The sequence below is a fragment of the Echiichthys vipera genome (assembly GCF_963691815.1).
Source record: "Echiichthys vipera genome assembly, chromosome: 5".
Lineage (NCBI taxonomy): Eukaryota > Metazoa > Chordata > Actinopteri > Perciformes > Trachinidae > Echiichthys > Echiichthys vipera.
In genome coordinates this window covers 20,445,827-20,467,729 of record NC_139830.1, presented here as the reverse complement: position 1 = coordinate 20,467,729, position 21,903 = coordinate 20,445,827, and the positions used below count along the sequence as shown (strand labels likewise).

The following is a 21,903-nucleotide window of genomic DNA, read 5'->3' as shown; positions in this document are numbered from 1 at the left end:
AAAGTAATCTTTTCACTTTCTATGTCCAACCCTGACAGTGTTAGCTATCTCTAATCAGACTTGTGTTGTCTTTTTTTTACACTCACTGGCCCTCATTTATCAAACGAACGTACGGCAGAAAAAAGTGCGTACGACCATTTCCAAGCAAACTTCGGCATTCATCAATTTGGACGTGAGCGGGAGCTACGATCAAATCTCACGTCTGGTCTGAGATCGTGTATGCAAATTTGCGGTGCAGCACAGCAAAATCTGGCTGAAAATAATGAACAAACCTCAGCTGTCATTAAGCATAAGCAGTCACATATTAAGAACAGATCAAAACGGATTCTTAAAACGAATAAAAAAAATAAAATTGTGGTTGGAGCAATTGATTGTACTCATGTGCGTCTGAAGGCACCATCCATGAATGATTACGCATTCATCAATCGCCAAAACTACCACTCGATAAATGTACAGGTGATTTGTGACGCCAAGCTGTCGCTTTTAAACGTGGTGGCCAGGTGGCCGGGGGACACACACACGATTCTTTTATATTTCAAAACAGCTCGGCTCCAGCCCCCCGCGATCCCGACAGGGACAAGCGGTTGAACATGAATGAATGAATGAATGAATGTGTTGGTGCGCGGCTGCAGGAAAGCGCACTGCAGAGCCAAAGTCATCTCCTCGGTAAGTAGCTACCCTCGATAAATTGCATTAAATCAAACAAGGTATCAGATGGTGACAAAGGTTATCCTCTAACGGAATACCTAATAACCCCGCTGGCAAACCTCGCTACAGAGCAGGAGCACAGGTTCAACAGTGCGCACACATGCACACGGGTCACAGTGGAGCGCTGCTTCGGGTTGACTGCCTCCGTTATTCTTTTCCATACAGCATTTTAATGGGCCCCTTTTAATCCACTATTAAGACTGCCAAAAAGCACATCTTTATTTTGCTCCATCTCGGATGTCAGGATGCCGATCTCGGTTTTCGGAAAAGTTTCTTTTCTTACTAGTGTTTCATGTTTGACCTCAGTGGGCGAGGCCTCTGAACCAGGAATATTTAAGGGCGTAACATGTTAATGACGATCAAATTCAGCCGCCGCATTTATCGAGGCCCGCTCATTCATACGCTGAGATTGGTCAGATACAAATGTTTCATAAATCACACGTGTCCTGTCGTAGGATCAATTCTGCGCTCAGATCTGCGCCCGTTTTCACACAAGATTGATAAATGAGGGCCAATGGGTAAATATAGCATTACAGGATTAGTTTGATCAGTGCAATGACTGCCTGTACTGTATGTAGCAAGATTTGAAACAGTTTTTTATCGCATCTCCTTGGCAGGAGGCCATAGCCTTGGATTCCCTTTTGCCTCTTTACAGTGCGCTTTAAAACCTTGTCAATAACAAAAAACATGCTGCTTTATTTCAATTCCAGCATGAATGCAAGCAGTGCAGTGCTAGTTCATGTTTCTGCATGTGCCTTTTGAGGTACTTTTGTGGCACAGATCAAGCTTGACTGCACCAAGGTAGATGAAGCACAATGATTTCCCCAAACAGCTGTTTTGACCCGTTGGTGCCAAGGATGCATAATGAAAAACAACTCTTTTAAAAGGTGCTTCATGAAGGCCGACGTTGTGTTTATGCAGTTCATGGCTTGCAGCATTTGGGTAACTATTTCGACAGACCACTTCTAAATTTAAAAGCAAGCACTAGTAGAATGTTTCATGGCTTCAGTTGAATATTAACGTTCCCCGTTTGCATTTTTCATCTAGTACATTTAAAGTAACAACTAATCCTCATTTAAGATGTTAAACCAAAGTTTAATGTAATTATATTAAATATTAGATACTTTTAAAGAATGGCTGATCTTTGCCTTTAATGTCATGCAAAACTGAAGGTAAAATGTATGAGTTTCTTTTTCAGTTGACTGAATATATGTAGTTATCAGCAGAAATGTGTTTTAGCTTTGGTCACTAATTTAGAGGATGTGCTGCATGTTTTCAAAGTGAAATAACACAATAGTTTAAATCGGTGTGGGTCTTAATCACCAGATATTGGCAACATGGTTCTACCAAGGAGTACACAAACCTCTTTGCTTTTCTGAACACCAGGTTTCACAAAACTTAATAATTTAGATTTATTAAACAGAACCAGGCGGAAGGAAGGAAGGAAGATTTTTTAAATGACATTGATATGCACGCGTTAACATAGTCATGGTGCTGTATGAAGAACTGAATGTAGTATTGAATCTGGTAATAGACTAAAAACAATGAACACATTTCATTGTCATGCTTGTTACTGTATTTATACATCTCTTAAATAACTACATGCATATTCATGGAAAGGATGCTGAATTTGGGCTCCTAAAACAAAAATTGCATTTAAACAGGGACATGACGTACCCTTGGAAGACGTATTTAGATTGCTGTTTATTTGCGCTTTGGGTCTTGGCACTTCCTGCACAAGAAAAGTTGGAGAAGGAGAAGCCCCACTGGATTCTCCTCACAGCCCATTAGGAAACAGTCTGCTGCTTTTAAAGGGGATGGACATAGTTGACAGGATCTGCCATACAGAAGCGTATCCCATTCCCAACCCTGCCTGCTGATGATACTGCATATTTTTTCATCCATTTTTTTGAAACGAGTGCAAAAATGTGCATAAAACATAAAGTAGGGTAGGAATTATGCAATATTCGGACCAGACACTCAATCTAATCTTGGTGCAAGACTCTCTGCGAAAATAGGCTGTAAACCAGAATTGGGCATTCCACTTGAGAGGCCAAAATTGCAAAAAAAATTGTTTGCACTAATGCTCAAATCTCTACCCATTTTCACATAAATAAAACTTCATAGTATGTAATTTTCACTGTAATGAACAAGTATCAATTCAACTGATACAGAGTCCGGTTTGAGTGTCAATACAAGTGTCAATAGGATCTACACAAAAAAAGAAAAAAAGAGATTGCACTCTGAACACATAAAGACTATTATTAGCATGCTGTGTTTGCTTATCCACTGCTTTTACAGCTACTGCTGTTGCTGTTGTGTGCATGCATGCACTGTATGCATGTATCACCTTGTTAGTTCAGAATATTCACACAATTTTTTCACATTTTTTTCACATACTATTAAAAGCCTGCTAATAGTAAAACTAAATGTACAAATCATCAATCAAGTAGCCTATTAATGATGTAATCACCTCATCAGTCAAAACAAGTGTGACGATAAAGATGGAGTTAGAACTGTGACATTGAGAATGTGGTACGTTGCTCTGTGAAAGTAGGAAGCTTTAAAGTTGCAAGCCCATCCTTGCCCTCTATCTTTTGTACGTACTGATTATTTATGTGATACTGGTAAATGTGCTGAGCACGGCTGAGAGTATTAATAGCAGTACGGACATCATCAGAGGCTTCAGCTCACAAGGGGGAAAGGGGAGGGGAAAGAGCTTACTACCAGAGCATCAGATCATGAGCAACAGAGACGATCCTCCCTGACTCATCAAGAAGAGAGGGAAACTCTGATCCCTTGCATACTCGTAGTCTGCATGTTGAAGGCTCATGGGTAACCCTACTGACCTGTGTGGCCACTGGTGCACAACTTTTTGTTGTTCTTATTGCATAATTATTCATATAAAATGACGTGAAGTGCATTATTCAATTACCGTGTTCCCCTCGGTTCACTGATTTATATATGTGGGACAAAGTTTGTGATAACACAGACTTGCAAATGTTACTGTTTTTTTATATTAAAAATAGCCGCATAACCAGAGCAATTATTAGAGCGTATATTATTTGATGTGATTCTCTCAGGCAACTTGTATTATTGCTCACTGTGGTCACCTCGATGAGATTTCCTTCCTCATAAGTCACAACAACCTAGTCATGGTAAATATTATAGTAAAACATCAGCGTAATTTTCTCCTCATCGCTTTACACCGCCATTATCTCTGTGTACTCATGTGTTCCAGCTCTCTGCAGTGCAGCCCACAGTACAGGCCTCCACTTTGCCTTGGGTTGTTGCCTTTGTCTGGGCCTCTCTCATCTCTGGAGGTCACAATGGCCGCCCTGGAGGTACTGGTAATGGTCAGTGTGCCAAATGTGTGGGCGGCCTAAGAGAACCATATGCTGTCTGTTAAGTCACACTCAGCAGAGGCAGCTGTGTATCATGGTTGTTTTGTATCTGATGAAAAGCTTTAAAAGCCATCAGTTAAGCATGCAGTGTATTAGAGAAGGTATTTCGAGTATCCTTTTCCTTTCTCAACATGTCACTTCTTGTTTGTAATTCACAGGGATGGCTTCAAGAGAGGGAGATTAAAGCAAAATAACCAGGCCCATGTTTATTCATCTGGTTAAGTTTAGCATTGCCCGACATCAAATATATGTTTCTTTATTTGCTTTTTATTGGAGGTTTTATAATAGCAGTGTGGGTCCTGGCCTTAAAATGTTCATTTCAGCCTTGTGGCAAGTCAGGCAGAGTGAAGTGGATGTGCGATGTGCCTAGCATTTTCACACATGGTTTATACACTGCAATAGAAAGGCCCTGTAGCAGGTTCTTTTTCACTCTTCATTAGCAATTCTAGAGGGTGTTTCGACTGAGAGGCGATAATGTTTCTATGGACACCGCTAGCCTCTAGTCACACACCAAAGACTAACAGGTACTGCAAAATACACAGAACAGCATGTTTCAGTGTTCAGTATGAAGCTGTGTTCTTTTATGTTGAATGCTAATCCGCTAAAGCAGTGCAATCTGAAACATCCATTTTGTCACTATGTGGAGACAAATTCCAAGTTTACAGTTCTCTTTCATAGCATTCGTTTCGTGTCTCACTATGGGAACGCCTCCTGCGTGACCTCATCAGAAGCACAATAACACTACGCCAGCCCCCTATTGGCTGGCATTGATGACGCCTATGTCAGGGGGAGCAGGGACCCTCCCCCTATATAATAGGCTGACATAGCGAGAGTCGTCATTCAAAAACCTCTTCTCGCTTCTCACAGAAGCCTGTAGACGACTGTATATTGGTTGCTAGGCTAAACTGTCCACAGACTAGAGTGCACAACTCAGGTCACGGGCGCCTCGTTGCCAGCTGTACGGTTATCTACTAACGTGAAAAATAGCAATATTTTTCCGAACAAAAGGTAGCAATACCCCTTTTTCAAACAGGTAGCGATACCTTACTCAAACAGGTAGCAATACCTTCCCAACAGGTAGCAATACCCTTCCAACAGGTAGCAATACCTCCAGAAGTAGAAATACTTTCTGCTCCTCCGCTAGCAGAGAAAAAGAAATAGCAATATTTTCCTCCCTCCCGCCTGGTGGCTGCATAAGCCGTTAGATAAACCGGCAAGCGGTAATAGCACGCTAGCTAGCCATGGCTACTGCTATCAGCCCCGGTGAAGCGGAGAAAAGCCTGAAACTATGCCCCTGCGGTAATAGAATTTCTGGCTGGGACACTCACCCGATGTGTGCGGCATGTCTGGGCTTACCCCACGCTCAGGCTGCCTTAAGCTCCAGCGATGAGTGTATCCACTGCGCTGCTTTCCCACGCAAACTGCTCCGCCGCCGACTAGCCCGCCTTGCTAATTTGTCGGGGGAAGACCCGGTAATGTGTGAAGCAGCCGTGCCGCATGTGGACGCGGACATGTCCGAGAGCTTGACCGCTACACCCGGTCCGAGCTGGGCAGACGCAGATCCCCAGCTGCTGGACACCATTTTCCCGACTCAGGAGATAGACGGGGGATGCGTGGGCTACGCTGCCGCTCGCACAATCCTTGGAGGAGATGCGGAGGATGACGGGGATGAGTCGGCCGACTCTGAGCCCCTGTTATCTGACGACGAAGAGGAGGAGGGATCCACCTTCCTTTCTAGCGACCGCGGAGCTGCAAAGCTCTCCGTCGCGGAGGCGGGCGCCCAGCCCTCGCAGTCGTCACCCATTGACCTCGACATGCAGGACATGTGCAAGCGAGCCGCTAACCGGCTCAGCATCCCGTGGCCCGTCACTCAAGCGGAGGTTGTAAAATCTCGGTTTGACGGCAAGAAATTGCCTAAAGCTAAGAAGTCAGGGAAGCAAGTGTTGCCTATTTTCCCGGAGCTACTCGACGAGATAGCTGTGACCTGGAAAGAGAGGCCATACAGCGAGAGACACCCCATCGGGGGCAGCTCCCTGCTGGACTGTGAGGGGATGGAGACCCACGGTGTCCGCCAGATGCCACCCATAGAGCCGCTGGTAGCGACCCACCTCCACCCAAAAGCCTCCATGTCCTCCTCGGCTCCCTCTCTCCCCGCCAAGACGGACCGCTTCCAGTCTAGCCTCACTGACAAGTGCTACAAGGCTGCGGCTCTGTCAGCGAGAGCCCTTAATGCCTCTTCCATGCTAATGGCTTACCAGGCTGAGCTAGAAGAGGACATGACTGCCAAACCAGATACCTCCTTGTGGGAAGAAATCTGCGTTATAACGGACCACGCCTTGCGTCTCCATAAAGTGGCCATACAAGCTACGGGGAGAGCCATGGGCTTAATGGTTCTCCAGGAGAGGGCACGCTGGCTCGGGCTCACGAACCTGACGACCAAGGAGAAGGAGGAACTCCTCGACACTCCGATCGTCCCTCAAGGTCTCTTCGGTGCAGCCGTCACCTCCATGCAGAAGAGATGTGAGGACAAAAAGAGGGAGGATGAGGCGCTGAAGCTTTGCCTGCCAAGGAGGGCTCATCCCGCTGTCCCTCCGTCGCCGCGCCAGACGTACGCGCAGGCTGCCTCTCACCCGGCCCCCGCTTTCAGGATCCCCAAAGTACCTAAAGCGCCGGCAGCCTCCCAGGCCCCCAGAGGTCCCAAGAACCCGTGGTCCAGGAAGCAATCTCCTCAGGCCAGACCTCACACGGCACCGCCACCTCCTCCAGCTACCGCGGCTGGCAGGAAGAAGAAGCGGCCGGCCTGATGGCCTCCCCTCCGGAGGAGAGCGAGCCCAGTTCCCCCCCCTTCACGGGCCGCTCCACCTCCTCCCGGCCTCGTTCCAGGGCAAGTTCAACGGGATGTGTTCCAGACAGAGTGCCAAATCGGGCGGACTTTCATGCTCCGGTGCCCGCGCAAGTGACACGAAAACAGTGTTTTCAGCGTTGTCACATAAGCACTTTCATGCACACTGTAATAAAAATGTCCCCACACGCGCATCCAGGCAGATTGCCGAGGGCGCTGTCAAATGTGAAAAAAATATATACAAAAAAGTATATTTTAACAAACAAGTCGAACTTGTCTGCCATAACACAGCTCGTGGGGCCCGACATCCCCACGGCCGTGACAACGCAGGCGGTCCATGCGCCTCCAAGCCACAGCTTGGAGGCGTCGGAGCGCATGGACGGTGTGTGGTGCGCACCGCAGCCGCACGAGGGCGCCAACACACCAAAGTGGCCGGTCAGCCCCCTCTCTTTACACAGGGAGAGCTGGGCTGCCTGCACTCAGTCGAGATGGGTGTTGAGAACGATAGAGAAGGGCTACAGGCTTCAGTTCAATATCGCTCCACCACAATTCAGGGAAATAAACTACTCTCACGCTCGAGGCGAGTCTGCCCAAATTCTCACGGAAGAAATTTCCAATCTGACAGAGAAAAAAGCTATCAGAGTGGTCCCCTCCAACGAAGCTCAAAGCGGCTTTTACTCAAGGTATTTCCTAGTCCCAAAGAAAAGGGGGAGGGGCATGAGAGCCATTCTGGACCTCCGTGCCCTAAACCGTTATCTAAGAAAATACAAATTCAGGATGTTGACACATGCTTCTCTGCTGCATTTCGTGCATGCAGGCGACTGGTTTACGTCAATCGACCTGAGGGATGCCTATTTCCACATTCCCATATATCCCCCACACAGAAAATATCTGCGTTTTGCTTTTCAGGGGATAGCCTACGAGTTTATGGTTCTGCCATTCGGTCTGTCACTGAGCCCAAGGGTGTTTGTAAAATGCACAGAGGCAGCAGTAGCCCCGCTCAGGGAGGGGGGCATCCGAGTGGCGACTTACATAGACGATTGGCTAGTGGCAGCTCCCTCCCGCTGGGAGGTGGCGTGCCATACAGAGGCTGTCATACGGCACCTGGTAGGCCTGAGTTTCCAGATAAATGCAGAAAAGAGCATGATGACGCCCAGTCAACGCATCACCTTCATAGGGCTCAACCTGGACTCTGTCCTGGCCAAGGCGGTTATATCCCGGGAGAGAGTGGATATTATGCAGAGAACTCTGTCACTGTTTCGAAGGGGCAACATGGTTACCCTCAAACAATGCCAGAGGCTGCTGGGCATGATGGCCTCCTCTGTGGTGGCCATACCACTGGGGCGCCTATATATGAGGGGTCTTCAGCGCTGGGTAGCCTCTCTAGGTCTGGACCCACACCGCGATGGGCGTCGCCTGATAAGGGTTTCCCCAGACTGTTCACTAGCGCTGCGCCAGTGGAGGAGTCCGGGTTTTCTGACTCAGGGGGTCACTATAGGACCCATCCTAGCCAGAAAAGTGATCACCACCGATGCTTCTCTGACAGGCTGGGGTGCCACCCACGAGGGCAGAACAGTGAATGGGAGGTGGGAGCCTCACATGCGCTCCACCCACATAAACTGTCTGGAGCTGTTGGCCGTTCACCTGGCGCTAAGACACTTTCTCCCTCGGCTGAGTGGTCATCACGTTCTGGTGAGGACGGACAACACCACCGTAGTGGCTTATGTCAACAGACAGGGGGGGCTACGGTCCCCCCAGTTACACACGCTGGCACACAGACTGATGGTCTGGAGCAGTGTGCACCTGCTGTCACTCAGAGCGACTCATGTACCAGGCGTTCTGAATTGGGGGGTGGATCTGTTATCCAGGGGCGATCCACTTTATGCAGACTGGAGACTTCACCCCGACGTGGTGAAGCGGATCTGGTCACAGTTTGGGCAGGCAACAGTGGACGTTTATGCGTCGGCAGAGAATGCGCAGTGCCCCCTGTTCTTCTCTCTACGCGATCAGGGGGCCCCCCTGGGGGTGGATGCACTGTCACAGGAGTGGCCGAGAACCCTCCTGTATGCTTTTCCCCCAGTGGCTCTCATTTCTCCCACTCTGGCCAGAGTGAGGGGGGGAGGTCTCTCCATGATCCTGGTAGCCCCACGTTGGCCAGGGAAGCACTGGCTGGCAGAAATCTTTCAGCTCCTGTCGGGTCCACCATGGCCGCTGCCACTTCGCAGGGACCTGTTATCTCAGGCACGGGGGGAGATATTCCATCCCCACCCAGAGCGGCTAGCTCTATGGGCCTGGCCCGTGAGTGGTTCAACCTGAATACAGCAGGGCTTCCTTCTAATGTTATTGACACTATTCAGTGTGCCAGAGCCTCATCAACTAGGACATTGTATGAGCACAAGTGGCGTATGTTTGAGAGCTGGTGTCTGAAATCACAAGCTATTCCTTTTCAGTGTCCTGTGGCAGTGATTCTGTCATTCTTACAGGACCTTATTGAGAAGGGTAAGGCTTTCTCTACTGTCAAGGTGTACCTGGCAGCCATTTCAGCCTGCCATATCGGTTTTGACAGAAAGACAGTGGGTCAACACCCTCTAGTGTGTCAATTCATGAAGGGAGCGCGCCGTAAACTGCCTACGTTTAGGCCACTGGCTCCATCGTGGGACCTTCCCACAGTGCTTGGCGCTCTCTCCTGCCCCCCTTTTGAACCTATGGAGCAGGTGGAATTGAAAATGTTGTCCCTGAAGACAGCATTATTGCTTACTTTGGCCTCGGCCAAGCGGATAGGCGAAATTCATGCCCTCTCTGTGCATGAGGCATGTATACATTTTTCACCTGGGAATACTGGGGTCAGCATGCAGCCTAACCCAGCCTTTATCCCAAAGGTCTTGGGCCCGTGCTCCCCAATAGAATTAGCTGCTTTCTATCCCCCGCCTTTCTCCTCTGAGGAGCATCGGCGTTTGCATAACCTGTGTCCGGTTCGTGCACTGCGAACCTACATTGACAGGACCCAGAGTTTTAGACAGGGCAACCAGTTGTTTGTGTCCTGGGCGAAACCACATGTTGGGAAGCCTGTATCCAAACAGCGTCTTTCTCACTGGATTGTAGGGGCTATTGCCCTTGCTTATACTAGCAAGGGTCTCCAGTCCCCCGCTGGCTTACGTGCACATTCCACCAGGGGTCTAGCGACCTCTTGGGCTCTTTTTAAGGGAGTTCCCATTCAAGAGGTGTGTGCAGCAGCGTGCTGGGCCTCGCCCCACACATTTGCAAGGTTCTATAAGTTGGATGTCACAGCACCAACTCTAGCGCATACGGTCCTGAGCGCAGGCTCTTCTTAGAGCATAGATCCTACCAAGTGAGGTCCCACTGGGGACAGTTGTCTTCTTTACAGGCATGTCTGGCAATTCGGGAGTCAGTATTTTTCCCATAGTGAGACACGAAACGAATGCTATGAAAGAGAACTTAAGGTTATGGATATAACCCCGGTTCTCTGATTAGCATGAGTGAGTGTCTCACCAGACCACCCTCCTTGCTAGAGAAGCGAGGAAGAGGTGAGCTTGTTTTGAATGACGACTCTCGCTATGTCAGCCTATTATATAGGGGGAGGGTCCCTGCTCCCCCTGACATAGGCGTCATCAATGCCAGCCAATAGGGGGCTGGCGTAGTGTTATTGTGCTTCTGATGAGGTCACGCAGGAGGCGTTCCCATAGTGAGACACTCACTCATGCTAATCAGAGAACCGGGGTTATATCCATAACCTTAAGTTATCCAAACGCCTTCCTCACCCTGTGTGCTGAAGCTCTGAGATACTGAAACACTGAACAAATAACTGTTTGTCCTTGAGGATGGCTGCAAACGAGAAGGCTTGGTTGCTACGCTGGGTTTAGAAAAGCAAGGAAAAACAAACCACTACCCTGATAGCTGTCGTTTCAGTATCTGATAAATATATCATGTATAAATCACCAGTTTTATATGTATTGTCTAGTAATTCCTTAGACTACATGCACATAAATATGGGAATCTGTGTGCTACAGCTTTACAGCTGAAAATATTAGCTGTTAAACTGATTATTAATTTGACAGACAAATAATTAGCAAGTATTTTCAAAATCTTTTAAAGTCGGTTTTCCAAGAAAAATATCCAGTCATTTTCTGGTTGATGTTTAAAATGTGAAGATTTGATGCTTGTCTTTGCCATGTATGATAGTAAACTAAATATCTTTGGATTTTGGACTGATGGTCTGATAAAACAAATAATCTGAACATTTCACCTTGGGCTCTTTAAGATTAGATTGGACACTTTTTGGTCTTAAGTTTGAGGAAGAGCCTGGTGCTTGAAACGTTACACAGCATTAAAATCCAATCCGTTGAAACAGAAGAAACTTGGGGTTGATCTATTTGCTTTAATGATGCTTTACAGCCAAAACAATTTATAAATCAAGAAAAAAAACAGGCAGATTCATTGATAACTTAAACAATACATAGTCCTATATGTTTCTAATTCTACAGTTGTGTTTTAATAGTCCTGTAGCATTAGCACAAAAGCAGACATGGCTGGAGGCTGAATATGAGCCTAATGACATTTGATCATTGAAGGATGTTTTGGAGCAAAAATGATTTTTGTTTTTGAGTATGCAACCTTTCCCTTCTCTGCTGCAAATCACACATCCCACTGCCAGTGTTTTCAATTAGAGAACAACATTAACTAAAATGTATAAAAAGGACATTTTCGCACAAACCCAATCGCTGTGTCACTCAGTTGAAGTCTATGTGCTTGCAGTTTATGTGGTTGACGTGTCTGCGTGGGAGTTTGATGAATAGATGGATGGGCATTTAGCATGCAGTCACAATATGTAAGATTACAGCTAAAGCCACAGGAATAGCTCTGGTGATATTTGCAGTGTGTGTCTAGCTTGTTTTAATCAATTCCTTGGCGTTTGATGCTTCAGGGAACATGAACATAAGATGGACGTCTCAGTGAAGTGCAACATGCGTGAAATTGTACTTCTCACATCATTGTCTTACAGTAGGTCAGTTGGAAAGCTGGCCGTTGAACGTTACATAATGGCATTTTGAAAGTAAAGGATTTAAGTTGTATTAATATGTGACAAATAACCCACTATATGATGCTTCCCTGATTCCTTAATAGTACTAGAATAACCTCAGGCATCCAGCTGGCATACTTACGGGGGTATAATATTTATCGTCTATGATAGTATCTTAATTATTATTTTAAAAATGTGGGAAATTACAATATCGAGTATGGCTCTCATTTTGCAAAAACAAATCAAAACACGCCTTTTTGAGAAGCCACGCAGTCACTGCATGAGTAAGCCTAGTTGCTAGATTGGACTCTTTTCAGCCAAAATAGTTTGGCAGTTTTGTCAGGGTTTGTGTGTCGGGCTTGGAAACGTAATCTCAATTTGTGTGCGCATTCAATGCATTCCATGTACATGCTTCACAACGGCAACAAACCAAGCTTACTTAGCTGCGTGTATGGCCAAAATGGTTGTGTGGCAGTTACAAATAAAAACACATACATAAATAAATAAAACCCACAATACTAAAAATAAATAAATAATAAATAACAACTTTCAAACATAGCATTATCCCTTATCTGATGGAGGCGGGGGATCTTTTGCTATGATTTAAAATACCTTCTGTAAGTGTGCAGCAGACCTGCAGGTTGCTGGGAGCCTGCTCATAAAAAGTCAATGCTGCTTCTCAATGTTTAGTTTTTAGTCCTGAGAGGTCTGGATTGTTAATAATGTAGCAGGAGATCAGACATGTATTATTTGGCTCTAAATCATTCAGTACTTTATAAACCAACAGTAGAATTTCAGATAAGATGTTTCTAAGACTGATTTTCAGAAATCAGCAAGGCAAGGTCTTGACCAGAACGTATGAAGACGAGAGATAGAGGCACGTATGCATTTGTCAGCATTTGCTAGTTTTGAAAATATGCTGTATTGTGCTACTGTGAACTGTATAAGTGCATGGCACTAAAGAAGATGTGTGTCTCCTTTAGATGTGATGGCTAACTGAGCAACCTTTGAAGGTTGATCTCAATGTCAGGGTCTGTTGTGAGGGCCCACCCTGTTTACACTTGGTAGAAGTGAGAGTTGGGGTTGGTAAATATGTCTTGCTTGGACAAACACCCTGTACTGCTTTGGCTGGGGCTGATAAAATGAGATCCTAATCAAGATTGTTGCTTTGGCAATTAATTTTGACAGCAGTGAATTGGAGCTATTTCTCTGTTGTCATTATTCCTCAAAGAATGTGGAAAGTGGTCCCTTTTTCTTCTTCTACAAGGGCTTCAATTATCTGTGATAGCTCCATGTGCTCCTGTAGTTAAGAGAAAACCGTGTGGCTCCCTTGAATTGTTTTAGACTATATACAGTACTGCAGCGGTGCAACTGATGCTCATATTCATGTAAAGTATTTATGTGCTCTCAACTGTTAAAATCCCCATAAAAGATGGGTGAAGTCTATACATTGATTGACTTGATTTTCTGTGGTCAGTCACTGGAATACACTTATGTGAAAAAATAAACATAGAAACAAGAGTCCTCTGTTGTCTACCTTTGTTTGAAATCAAGGACGCCTTGTTTAAAGAAATTCCTAATAATTTTGAGTGGTAAGTGGTAAAAATGAACTCATTATCGCTGTAAGCTAAATTACATTTAAAGGGTTAAATTTCTGGTTTATGCCCCTAAATGTTGGATCATCATCAAAAAAATGTTTTTGGATTCTTTTAACCTTTATTTGGTATTATGTCATGCGATAGCACACAAATTGGTGTAGGGACACAGGATAAGAACGTGGAGCATGCCTGTGATTGCAAATTAGGTGTCATCCAACTTCAAGTCATCCACTTGGAAAAACCTGTTGATCACCTTGACATTTTAAGGTGTTAACCCGCACATGTATCAGCAGTGCTAGACATTGCTCCATAAGTTTGACAAAGAGCTGCAGCTGTCACTAAATTAACGAATGTATCATTATGTAGTGGCGTTTTTGTGTACCACCCATATAAACTTCAACTCTATGGTCAGTGTCGAGCTTGTTGTAGTATTGGACTGCATTTAACTGGAATATATACATATAGTATTATTTTTATAGTACTGTACTATTTCTCTGTCACTCTATTACATTGGTTTTATTCACTTGGTATAGTAAACGCAAAGAATTTATTCTGGGTGATAATCTAATATAACACGATATAATGGCACAACAATATAGTCAAGGACCCATTAAAAACAGCACAAAGAAAGTAAAAAAAAACCTACAGATGGCACATGCTATATATTCAGGATACATTTACTTCATTGACTGTATTTAATAGGTATGATGAAAAAAATACACACACATGAAAGAAAAAAAACTAACCACAAGGTAATGGAAGTGCCCTAGCATAGCATCCAAGGTTAATTATTTTACAGGCTAAAGACAAATATTAGCTATGCTTATAAAGCAGGAAATCATCTTTAAAGAAGCAGGGAAGTGAAATCCTACCCTTCAATTTCTCCTCTTTTAAATTCCCTCTGGCAGAGAGGCTCTGGGCAGAAAATGATTGTTCCACTGCTTCAGAAATATCAAATCATTTGTATTGAGTCTGGGATGAAATCAAAGATTGAACTATAAATTGAACCTTTTTATGATTCTGACACTATTACTACTGATGCCGTATGGCTCCCAATGTTATTTGTGCTTGCACATTAAGATGTGACCGTTTATTTCTCTCTGCAGACTGCTTTGAAGTGAACCCTCGTGAGGAGCATCCAAAACAACACAATATTCTGGTGAGTTCCCAAATTGAAATTAAAACCCTCTTCACATTTGCATAATATACTACCACATATAACCTATCCTGACAGTGAGCAGAGAGTTGTGGGGCAAAGGGATAGAAGAGAGGGGCTTTGAGTCTATTGATCACTCCACAGGATCAGTATGTTTGACTCACCATGCATACATATTCTCACTACATTAAACACAAAAGGCCAACCCCACAGTTATACCCATTACCTCCCCTTTTCTTCCCACATATTCAGTGCCTAGTTCTTTTCCTCCCCTTTTTGTCACATGTAGATTTAACCATGCTTCGCATGTTCACATGCGAAGCAGAGAGAGAGTGAAAGAGGGAGAAAGAGAGAGAGAGAGAGAGAGGGAGAGTGACACTCTTAGCTATCCTCTCACATAAGCAGGGTTGGGCTGGCGCCACGGCTGTTTGCCTCATAGCCTGCGCAATGGGAGTCAGCTTCATTATCAGAGCTACTGCTTCGCCACCCTGCAGCAAACCCAGCATCCTCGGCTCCTGCAGATTTAATTTCTTATCTCAATAGGGAAAACAGCCCCTCTGATGAACAGCAGAAACCACCCTGGGCTGCTGTGAACACGGATTGAGAATGCATACAATAGATTGCTTGATGAACTTATGAACAGGCATAGCATCGATATTCCTCACAGGAATTTGTGGTTGGTCATAGCTATTCAAGGGAATTTGATTCATACTGTAAATAATTATTCAGGGAAGAGACGCTCTCTGCACCAATAATCCAGCGGTGAAGCAATTATTTATGGAGCCGCAATCAAGGACATATCAAGCATTGAATGTTTATAATGTGCTGCTGTATTGTATGCTTCACATTCTAGGTCTATATGTTTGCTGCACTCTGACATGACATAAAGTCAGCATGAACCGGTGCCACATATTTGCCCCTTCAGTTAAAAGTCTTGCGAGAGCGCAAGGGAAAAGAGCATGTAGATATTATAAATGATGTGATTTCATAAATGCCTTCGTGCAAAAGAAAAGCTTCCTACTGTGGTGTTTTTTCTCTCTCTGTTGTTTTCTGATTTGCTTAATTTTTGACAACCTGCAAAAGTTACTTCTTGTTCCTACCATTAATAAGTCCAAAATGATGGAAGCAACATATGTGACTTTGCTGTTGCTTTTTCCAACCCTTTGCTAACAGCTTCATCAATGTCATGAAAAACCACTGCAGTGGTAATTGCGTGTCAACTTTCCCAGACTCTTAAAAAAAAGTTATTATGTGAGCACAATAAGTTATGTGAGCTGATACAGCCTGGCTAAATTAGTTTTGTGGTGTTTTACAGTATGACCAGGTAGGGCTGCGCTGTCTGATAGTATCTTTTCTGTGGTCTAAGGCGTCAAAAGTAATTTAATACAATCATTAAAGTTTAAAAAAATCTTCTCTGCTTTACAGTTTCTTTAAGATGTATTCAACATAATTTTCTGTAAAACACTTTAAGTTCAAACATTTGCTATTGTAATTACAATAAATGCACACTGTTAAGTAGTAAAATAATAGGTGTGTGATGCACCATTACATGTATGTGTGCTTGTGCAGAAGTAGACAGTACAAGAAAATCACTAGACTGCACAGACACCATATCAAAGTATGTATGAGAGACATCACCACACGCCGGGCATCGCCGCTAAACATTGCAGATATTGATTCTGACCGTTCTCAGATGGCTGCAGTTTACGTAATGTGGCACCGTAAGAGGGCATTGATTTTTCTTGCTTTGAACTGGCAGTCCTGCAGGATGCTTTTCTGCACAAGGGGAGTCTTTAGCTTGTGGAAGAAGACATCAGCTATACATGGATAGAAAATAATTTAGTAACACCAATAACAAAACTTTATTTTTTCACCTTGAAATATATGAAAGAATTCAGAGCTAGAACAGTGACAGTAAATGCTGGTATTTAAGATAAAGTGTGGTGTTAAAAATAAACATTGGCACTGAAAAAGGTTCCACTGAAAAATAAAATATAGGCATTAAAAATAATTGTATTTTATTTTGATCATTTCTGCATTGTGGTTTTTCTCATTTTTCTCTTTTCAATTTTCTTTCCTCCTTTTTTTTTCAGCTCACTCAGAAGCCTCAAATCAGCATCACCACGCAGCTAGCATTCAATTCATGGTGTTTTTTTTATTAACTGATGATATGTAGAGTCATAATGTTTTAGGAAAGTTCATTATATGCACTGGCAGAGTATTAATACTTGATTCATTTTGAAATATTTTTTACTGCTCCGCATGATTTTTAAATAACCAAGGCACTTTCACAGGAACCTTTATTTTGTGGAAAAAGCGAGCAAAATAAGAGAACAGTAAACATCGTGTAGAAAAAGAAAATATTGAACAATGTTTTCTTAGGACTGTAGGATTCAAAAATGAACAGGAAGTGTAGTGGCCATTGCTTTGAATGACTTCAGCACATCTGCGCCCACAGGACATCACTAGTTTCTGACACTGCTCTGGTTTGATCTGGGTCCATTCTTCTTCAGTCTCTTCCACAGTTCAGTAACTATAGTGATTTTCTTAGCCATTACTTTGTTGCCAAGGATTTTCCAGAGATTCTCTATGGGGTTTAGATCTGGACTCTGCTGACACTTCCTCCTCCAAATTTAACCAACTCTTTTAGACACTTTGGGTTCAGTCGTTCCCAGTCCAACACTAAACGTAATGTTTCCCATCAGACCCAAATAAATTGAACTTGAAGTTCCATTTCATGGTTTGAGGGATGTTTTCTGCAGCAGGAGTTGGGCCTCTTGTACAGCTGTATGGCAGGGTAAATGCAAATGTTTATGTGAACCTCCCTCAGCAACATGCAATACCTTCACTGCAACTGTCTCCCAAACAGCTGCAATTTTCATACAAGACAATGCCCCCTGTCACACTGCAAAACGGGTTAAACAGATCCTTGAAGCTAAGAATATTGGAACAATGAAATGGCCCATAGAGAATATCTGGAAAATCCCCGGCAATTAAGTAATGGCTAAGAAACCCACTACAGTAACGAACTATGGAAGAGACTGAAGAAGAATGAACCAAGATCAAACCAGAGCAGTGTGATAAACTAGTGATGTCCTGTGGGCACAGATGTGCAGATTGTTCAAATCTTCTCTTCTGACACAATGGTTACTGTTCTCTAATTTTGCTGACAACTGCCTTGGTTTAAAAAAAAAAAAAAAACATGCTAGGGCAGCAGTGGTATAGCCACAGCGGAAATTCTATCAAATCCTGGTCGATAAAAAATGTACAATATTTCAGAATAAATCAAGTATTAGTACTTTGTTCTCTAATTTGATCTCCAGTGCGCATTTTCCAAATGTCCTTTGATGTGACTTTCTTGTAACTAGTCCTGTACAGTAAACTACTTTATATGGTCACAGGAACAGTAAGAAAAAAGGGCTTCATCAAAATGGGACTTATTTGGTGAAGCCTCATTTAATAAATGATGTGTAATATATATATATTTATATATATATATATTTGGTATGTTATATGTGACAAGTGACTGCTGAAATGTGTGTCCCCTCAAACCACAAGTTAGTCTGTTTCTTTCTGCTGTTTGTCTCATAAAGCCTAACGTAAGCTAGCTGACAGGTATTAGCTAACATTAGCGCTCGTTCCAGCGGATCTCTGCCAGACCGGTATAAATGTTAAAAGTTAACTTTAATAATCTAATATACTTGATAATGTTTTATAGTCATGTTTAATAATACCAAAGTGTCAAATATCGGTCGGTTTGCAGCAAAATAAGATGACCAATCACAGCAGAGCAGACCAGCCGACCAATCAGAGCACACTGGGCTTTTCGGGGGGGGGGGGGGTAAAAGCTTAGATAGAGTCTGCCACACAGAGGTGCTGCAGCAATGGACAATATGAGAAATATAATGTGTTTTATAAAGATCGAAGCATCTAAACCTATTGTAGTTGACCCAAAAATAAAAATATTACCCCAAAAACTAGCATAATAGGGCCTCTACAACCAGCCCATTTTTATTTGAAGAAACATCATCGGAGAGAAACAAACTGAAAATACGATGTGTGTTGATGTATGTCGCGCTTCTGAGCAGGATCTGCATCCAGAAGAGTGGCATTCTCTCCTTAAAATGCAAATTATATGTAAATAATAGTGTTCTTGCCACCTCCCCTCACACCAAAGCAATGACAGAACTTTGAAAAGACATTTTTTTGAAAACCTGACAAAGAAAAAAGAGTGACATGATGAAAAAAGTTGTCAGAAAAGAACAACAGGATGCAAACAAAATATATATATATATATATATATATTAATATATAAAAAAAAATGATTAGTTTTATTTAGGATGTAACTTTTTTTTACTAACAATGTTTCCTTTTTCAATGCCAACTTTTATTTTCAATGTCAAAACTTACTGTCACTGTTCTAGCTCCATAAAAGATGATGTAAACCTTTTTATTTCCTAATGAAATGGGCAGATCACAACAGCGAAGAAGGCTTGGGTTTAATATCTAGTTCTTATGATTCATTGAAACAGATTTAATTAGATATTTTAATTATTTGATTAAGCTTCCAGCACATTAGCTGCCCAGTGGATTTTAGTGTGTGATGTTACATTAAACACACGTTGATGATGTGGTCATGAGATTATTAAGTATCCTGATATTCTTTGAGAAGGTGATTGTGGCTTATTTTGATTGGGAACGGAGTGCAGGAAATTAGTCTGACAGCGTATTACACGTGAGGTCCAGGTGAAAATACTTTCAGTAGATTTCCCTCTAAAAAGCTGTTTAATGTAAAAACAGACTGCACAGAGCTGAGTGTGACACAGGGCTAATACATAAAACAATTCATAACTCTCTGTGGTCTGGTTCATGCATTTGTTATTGTCTTTATGTCCTTGTTAGTGTAAATATGCCTGCTTTATGGATGTGTTTTTAATGAGAAAAAACATTTGCAAACATAATAACCACTGAGTTACACAACAGGTGTTTGAATATTGTATGAGAGAGTTTAAAAATGACTCCGCAATAGTGCAAATAGACCTAAGGAGGAGAGTGTGAGAATGCTATAAGAAATTTGAAAGACAAATTGTAATCTTTCTGCTGTTTAATTTATTTATTTATTTTTTAAAGTGCAAGGGAAGAATAGAGTGAGTGAGTCTTCAAAGATGGACTGGAAATCATGTTGACAAGCATTTTGAATAGATTTTTTTTCCTGCTCAAACTACAAAGATGTAGAGCGAACACATTTCTTATGTCTTTTTTTTACAGAACCAAAGAGTTGTCAATTCAGTAGTCGAAACAAATTAGGTTTATCAGGCTTATCCTAATCACAGGCGCTGTCTCAAAATTGTGTGCTGACAGCCCCAGTGTGAACGCAGGAAAACAAACCAAAAGTTGAAATACCTTTGATGAAAACGTAAGATAGCTGCAGAATAAATCAATACATAAACAAATAAATATCATGTTATTTAATTAGTGCTGATACATCTGGATGCTGTCAAGATGCTTATTTAACAGTCCTCCTTCCCTACAGTTTGGCTTCATAAAGCATCACATCAGGTTATAAAAGTACCCAGTGTTTTCTATTTAGAATCAGATCAATACCAATATGTTGAATAATGATTAACCAGCCCAAATGTATGAAAATGATACATTTTTAGCACCAATGCACATGATACGTTTTTTTGTTTTTCGGTGTAAAATAGAGAGTCTCACTTTAACACGTATTATTCTTTATTAAACTGTGGGAGATTTCAGTCCCTGCACTCAATAAATTATTTTTTCTCTTGTTATCATACAGCAGAAAAAAGGCAAAACCAATTGACACAAGTCTAATATCTTGTGAAATTGCAGAGCTCTTGGGTTAATCATTTCCTCCATGAGAAAACATTCAGCAAGCCGAAAATATCAGCACAGCAAAGTATAGATCTTTGGCTAATTTTGAAATGAGACTCTCTTCATGCAAATAGCTGTTTTGATGTCTTTTGTTGGCATCTGCTGCTTTTCTCAGGGCTCTATAATTAAACAGGAGGAGGCCGCAACCCTTCTTTATTCTGTGTCAGTTTGAGAAATGGCTGTTGCAACGCACTGTGTCAAAGCAACACAAGTTGAACAACAGCTAGATTGCACACACAATGGAATCCCTTTTTAGGAGTGTCTATCTGAGGGTTTGTGAGTTAATCTACATTACTAAAGCGGCATAGATGCACCAAAAAAAAGGAACATTTGCTCAAAAGTATTGCACCACATTATGTATTTATCACAGACAAGTATCATACAACTCCGTGAGACTCAGAACTTATGCGGACACTACTTACGGCTGAAAAACATATTAAACTGCTTTGATCTTGGTGGTCTGCTGTTTGTGGTTTAAGTGGTGATACCCCCCCCCCCCCCCTTTATAGATAAACACATTAAAATGGGTGCTAATAGTCAACATTAAGTACAAGTTAACTCCGTAAAAAGCACCTTGAGTGTCTTTCAATTGTTTCCTGACACTTTTAGAGTAGTGCTCTATCACAAAATAAATAATCTTTTCACATCACGGAAAAAATATGATATTTTTGATCTACTCTCCACGTGTCACTACCCACGTTTACGCCCACAGCACATCCCCTGATCTGACAACATCCTCAGGATAACTCTCATATATCATCATTAAAGAGCACGGGTTGAGGCACTTTGTTAGAGTTTGCAGTCCAGTGAAAAGGCACAAAAGGGGCAGAAAATAGATCCCTTTGATGAACAACAGATTATGATGGAGAGGTGAGCAAACTTTCCTCTCATTCGATGCCCACACATGCAGTGCAGCAAGACTAGCCATCTCACACGGCAGAAAATTACTGTCCTGACACCAAAGACAAGCTGCACTTCGGATGTAATCCTCTTGGATCTTTGTTAAAAGCTTCAGTGAAATGCAAATCTTTCCTCTCCATTTTAAATAACTACACAAAGGGAAAATTGTGTACCCATAAAAGATAAAAAAAACAATAAATAAATATGCTAATGTCTCATCACTTTGTTATATTTCCATATATGAACTGTTTGTATCATTATATAAAGTATTTATGGGCTATACAAATACATCTACATTCCAAAGGTATCAGTATTATCAGAGGATCAGCAGCCTCTTTCAGCCTGACTCCTTTTGTTGTAAC

At 42.7% G+C, this 21,903-nt stretch overlaps 1 protein-coding gene across 1 annotated transcript in view; it reads left to right on the top strand.

Moving 5' to 3' along the window:
• lrfn1 (leucine rich repeat and fibronectin type III domain containing 1) overlaps nt 1–21,903 on the top strand; it is a 111,874-nt gene that overhangs the window by 45,815 nt on the left and 44,156 nt on the right. The window contains exon 2 of the mRNA XM_083913588.1: nt 14,697–14,749. The gene's annotated coding sequence lies outside the window, so the exon portion shown is untranslated. The remainder of the gene's footprint in view (nt 1–14,696; nt 14,750–21,903) is intronic.